At 40.6% G+C, this 6,101-nt stretch overlaps 1 pseudogene; it reads left to right on the forward strand.

Annotated features, from left to right (window-relative positions):
* The first annotated feature begins 3,472 nt into the window (after nt 1–3,472).
* Nucleotides 3,473–4,080, forward strand: LOC102986393 (EP300-interacting inhibitor of differentiation 1-like; annotated as a pseudogene).
* The last annotated feature ends 2,021 nt before the right edge of the window (nt 4,081–6,101 follow it).

The following is a 6,101-nucleotide window of genomic DNA, read 5'->3' on the forward strand; positions in this document are numbered from 1 at the left end:
GATGAAATGATTTTGAGGCTGGAATCTCCTTCACAGGGTATTTGCTGAGTTTGTTTTCTTCCAGGGAACCCACCTTTAGGTGAGGGTCTTTACCTGTTACCCGCCTCTCTCTTTTTTGCAGTTCCTATTACTGATTGCTTGTCATTTCGCATTTCTATTTATCAGCATTTTCTCTTCCTGTTATTTTCTGCCTCTGTTAGTTTTTATTTTCTTTTGGGGGATGAGGGGGTGGGCATATATCTTCTAGTATTATGCCTCTTCTCACTCTTTCTTCCAGTCCTCTTCCTTTGATCTACTTCTCCCTTTTTCTTAACTTAGTGTCTCATTGACCTTTTTCTTTTCTCTTTCCCTCTGTCTGGATTGGGGGGCCACAGTGATCGGTTGAAGAGTTTTCTAAAGCAGGAAAATAAAGGATGAGTGGAGAGAGATGCAGGTAAAGAGGCAGGGAGGAGAGGGGATGTAGAGTCGCTTTTTCCCCAAACGGTGACTTGTTTTATGGTGTCATTTCTAGGAAGAAAAATGAACTCGCTAACTAAACACCCAGAGAAAGGAATGAAGTTACAGTGCAAGAAATGAGCATGTGAGAGGCCAGAATAATTTCTTGAATTGTTTTGCATAGTACAATTAATCATTCAACAAATATGTGCTGAGAAAAAAGTATATGCCAGGCACTGTCCTAAGAGCCTGAGATCCCACCATGTGCAAAAGTGGCATCAGTGAATATAGATTTTAGTTGAGAAATTAGGAGTATAACAAAATTCATGTGAATTAAATGTAGCATGCCCGATGGTGTTTAGTGCAATGAGAAACATAAGGCAGTTTAGGAATGAGAAGGAAAAAAGGATTTCAACTCTAAATAGATGTGGAGGAAGGCCTGGCTAAGAAGGTGAGGAGCAGGTAAGGGAACAAGGTGGAAAATACCTGGGGAGAGTCTTATATGAGGAGGTAAGAGCAAGCCTTGCATCCGCCTGCTCTGTTGGAGGAAAGAACGAAAGGGAGGCCAGTGAGACTTGAGTGGGAAATTCCAGGGAGAGCAGAACATACATCCTTTTGTCTATGGATGCTCCAGCAACATCCGTTGAAAAGCCTATCCTTTCTCTGAGAAATTGAATTGCTTTTGCCCCTTTGTCAGTGTAGTGTATACAGAAGTAGAAATACAATGTTGCACATGAAACATGTCATGCCATAAGCCAATGTTACCCCCGCCCCCAAAAAAAAGGCAAGCAGCAAAAAGATAGCAACAACAATGACAAAAAAATTAGTTGGGGAGAAAATATTTGCAAACCACGTATTTGACAAAGGACTTGTAGCTGGACTAAATAAAGAACTTATCAAAACTTAATATTTTAAGAAGTTGTCCACATTAACAGAATTAAGGGGGGGAAAATCACATGATCATCTCAATTGCTGCAGAAACAGTATTTGACAAAATTTAGTACCCTTTCATGATAAAAACATTCAACAGACTAGAAATAAAAGTAAACAGGTGAATGGTTAAACAAACTGTAGTACATTTATACCATGGAATATTACTCAGCAATTAAAAAAAAAAAAAAAAAAAAAAAGAAGAGAGGGCTTCCCTGGCGGCGCAGTGGTTGAGAGTCCGCCTGCCAATGCAGGAGACACGGGTTCGAGCTCTGGTCCAGGAAGATCCCACATGCCGCGGGGCAACTAAGGCCGTGTGCCACGACTACTGAGCCTGTGCCCTAGAGCCTTCGAGCCACAGCTACGAAAGCCCACGCGCCGAGAGCCCGTGCTCTGCAACAACAGAAGCCACCACAATGAGAACGCGCGCACAGCAACGAAGACCCAAGGCAGTCATAAATAAATAAAATAAAATACTAAAAAAAAAAAAACACAAAAAAGAAATACTATTGATATAACTGGAACGGATCCCAAGGCAATTATGCAGACTAAAAAAGCCAATCTCTAGAGACTACATATTGTCTTATTCCATTTATATAGCCTTCTGGAAGCAACACAATTAGAGGCAGAGAATAGATTAGTGGTTGCCAGGGGTTAGGGATGGGAAACAGGAGAAATTAGAGGGGTTGTATGTGGCTATAATAGAGTAGCCCAAGGGAGTCTTGTGGTGATGGAACAGTTCTATGTCTTGATTGTGACACTTACATGAAGCTACACATGTGATAAAAAAATTGCTATATATCAGGTCCTGGGGCAGGAAGGGGCAGCAGTGCAGCTGTTACCTGTCACTGGGGGTCGACTGTGGCCTGGTGCCATCTCTTAGATCTTCCCCGTTCCCTTAAAAAAAAATAAAAATAAAAAAATAAGAAGTAGTGAGTCAAACAAAGAATCATGCCCCTTGAGAACTAGGTAAATTTAAATCTTGGGTAGCCTAATAGACAATGTTCAATCATGACACTGAAAAAACATGCAGTTTTGGTGTGCTGTGTTTTCATTTTTATTTGTCTCTAAGTGTTCTGCAGTTTCCCTTGTGATTTCTTCATTGATCCATTGGTTGTTTAAGATTGTATTGTTTAATTTCCACAAATTAGTGAATTAAAGTTTTACTTCTGTTATTAAAAAAAAGAATAATGATGTACATATTAAATTATTGCAAATTATATAAGTTTAAATAGTGAGCTGATTCCAGTGTAAATAAAGAATGAGAAAATGAATGTGCTGGGAAAAAAATTGCTATATAGAGATATGGAGAAATCTGAATAAACTCTATGGGTTGTACCAATATCAATTTCCAGTTTTGTTACTGTACTATACTTTTACAAGATGTCATCATTGGGTAGAGCAGGTGAAAGGTACATGAGACCTCCCTGTACATTTCTTTGCAACTTTATGTGAATCTATAATTATTTCAAAATATTTTCTTTCTTCCTTCCTTTCTTTCTCTCTTTCTTTGAGCCCAGATTCCAAATTAACATTCTAAGAAGTTAATGCTCTAATATGTAGATAGTAAGAGCCCTGCTAATGTCAGGGGCTGTGGTCAGTTCATGATTCCATGTGGTTTTACAGACACATTTTCTAATCCACACTGAGGACCTCACTGTGAAGCAGTGGAAGGGCCTGTTAATAAAATGACTGAGTGGAAGGTCGTGTTATTAAAACACGAAATACTCAGCTAAGGCCAATCTCTGCAGGCCCATGAGGCCTGAAAGACACACACATTGGTTGAAAAGCAGACAGCTATACAAAGTTATAAAAATCACACCACAGTCTTTACATTAAGATTTAACATAAGCACCAGGAATAAAGCCACCGAATGCAGCAGTAATCCCAGTGTATTGGTTACCCTCTTCTCTTAGAATCTCCCATCCAAACTCAGAGCCCTACGGACAGAAATCAGGCTACTTTTGTCTTCTAGAATTTGAGCCAACCATTCAAATGAGGTTTTGGAAAATGTAATTACATAAAAATTTAAGTTTAAAAAATGTGATTCAAGGCGTAGCTCCTATCTTGCTAAAAACGCCGTTTGGGAGGTTGAGCCGCTTGCACAATGTTGGGAATGAACGAGCCGTCCCAGCTCTATGAGGAGAGCAATGACGTGCTGATGGACCTGATGCCTGGCAAGGGTGACCTTCCACAGATGGAGGTAGGCAGCTGGGGGAGCCGGGAGCCATCCTCGAACCCCGCACCGGAGCCCTGCCACAGCTCGACCAGGACAGCCCAATGGAGGAGGAGGCGGCCCAGCCAACGGCGGAGCCACAGGGCGACAGAGGCCTTGCTAACCGGCCCAGCTCTGGGGAGTAGCCAGGCCAGATCGCCAGCCCTGGCTTCAAGAAGGTGGGGGAGCGGGGAGGGGGTACGACGAGAAAGACTAGGAATTTGATGACTGGGAGGATGACCAGGACTATCTGGAAGAGGAGCAGCTGAGGAGTGCAGGCTACAGACTTTCAGCAGACCTTGGAGGAGACAACGTGTTTCTGAGAACCTCCAGAGTAAGAGAAGTAGCTCTGGATGGACGGCGGGTTTCAAATGCGTTATGAAAATACCTCTTTTGATCAGTTGGCTTTTATGGAAAAGCTTTTTTCACTTATGGTTGTCAATCGTTTGACCGAAGATCTCGGCTGTGATTAGATTATTGATATGATACAGAGTAGTTAAGTGATTCGGGAGAGACCCAGCGTTCCACTGTCTCTCGGGTTCTTTCCAAATAGGTCCGTGCCAATGGAAAACTTGATCTTAAAAAAAATTTTTTTTCTAATTTAATTTGATTTAATTAATTTATTTATTTTTGCAGAGTAGAATAGGGCAGGGACAGCACAGTTATGAAAAAGGAAGATAATTGGTAAAGAAAAAGGCTGTTAGTTCTGTTGAATCCTGTTTTCAAGAATGTCCTAAAACACCTATGGCTTTGACTTTGTTATTGATCCAGATTATTTTCCTTGCATTGGGGAAAATATCTTTCATATGTAAGGCATGGTTTTGCAAGAATAAGTCATGACCAAGACAAACTACCAGCACAAGAGCCCACTGTATTAGTTGCATGACAAAGAGTAACTAATTTGTCCAATTAAAGACACAAGATCTCTTTGAGTTATTTGGACTGAAAGCATTTTTATTATTTATTTATTTATTTATTTATTTATTTATTTGCCACACTGCGAGGCTTGAGGGATCTTAGTTCTCCGACCAGGGATTGAACCCGCACCCTCAGCAGTAATATCGCCGAGTCCTAATCCCTGGACTGACAAGGAATTCCCTTGTCTGAAAGTATATGGAGAAAACTTCGAAGATTCCACTTTGTGATCTATCCAAGCTGTGGTTATCAAAGGCTAAATTTTTAGTGTAAGATAAATTGAGTATCCTTCAGTATCCCTAAAGGATAATCAAGCCCCCAAAGAAATATGTATTGTGTGTGCTATGTCTTAAAATGTGTTTCCAAGATTATCTGAAATTTTGCTTGTACTTGTATCTTAATCATTTAGATAGCTACTGTGATCTATAATTCAAGAAAATACCTTGTCTTGACTATTTTTAAAAGTCAAATTTAAGACTTCCTTAATAAAGTTTCAAATTTGAGACATTAAAATGTATGTGAAAGTACAAGAAAACAAACTATTTCTAACACCCTTATACTCTAGAGAAAGTGTCTGTTTCACTTGCTCTCTGTTTTTCATTTAACTTTACAGGTAAAAGACAGTTTCAACTTCATAATGTAAGAACTGTTAAGTGAAAATTGTCAAGTAAAAAGAAAGCCCTACATCTAAAAGAGACTTTATGAACACTCATGTCCGTCAACCCTTAAAGGTTTTAAACCTGTCCAGAAATCCCCCTCAGTATCTGAAGTTTCCTCAGTCTCCTTCTCTAGCTAATCTTGTTATTAGTTATGCACTGGCATTCGAGGCAATTTTTTTTTTTTAAAGCACAATTCAAGTCTGTATCTGAAGCAAAATCACTCACTGATGCAGGTAAAAATCAACAGAAAACCAAACTGGAGATTAGTTCACCAAATAGTGATGGTTGTCTCTGAGTTTGGGGCTTGCAGATGAATTTTTTTCTATATACTTTTCTTGGATTTGCTATTTTTAAAGAAGTGGGTTTTTATAATGCGGGGCGGGGGGGGGTTGTCTCCTTACAGTGTGCAGTGAAGCGTGTTTTGTCAAGACCCCGTACCTCCATACCTCCAGCTGGAACATTTGTTTCAAGGGTGGAAACATCAGGCAACAGAACTGCATGGATGGAGGCTTCTGAGACCGCCAAGGCGGTCACTAATGAACCACTTCTGAATGTGTCAGTGTTACTGCCAAAAAATGTTATGGGTTAAACAAAAAAGAATTGGGAGGAAGTAGTGCAGTGTTTCCCCTTTCTTTTTTAAATTCGTAAAAACAACACAAGCTCACGGGTAAAACAAAACAAAACAAAACAAGTGATAGTGTAGAAGGCTTCCCCTGCGTCCACGCCCACTCCCCCAAAGTGAACCGCCGGAATGTCTTCTTGAGTATCCTTCCCAAAAACATTGTGTGCGTCTGTGCTTCGCGAATTCTCCTTTGTCAAAGTGCTCGCAGAGCGCAGAATCCACGCCGGTGGCTCTGGGCAATCTAATTCTGCTCGTTGGAGTGTGGTTCTGCTGACCTGTAGACCCACCCCAACAATTGATTTCCCACAGGACCCTGCGGATGTTA

The sequence above is a fragment of the Physeter macrocephalus genome, unplaced genomic scaffold (genome assembly GCF_002837175.3).
Source record: "Physeter macrocephalus isolate SW-GA unplaced genomic scaffold, ASM283717v5 random_568, whole genome shotgun sequence".
Classification (NCBI taxonomy): Eukaryota; Metazoa; Chordata; class Mammalia; order Artiodactyla; family Physeteridae; genus Physeter; species Physeter macrocephalus.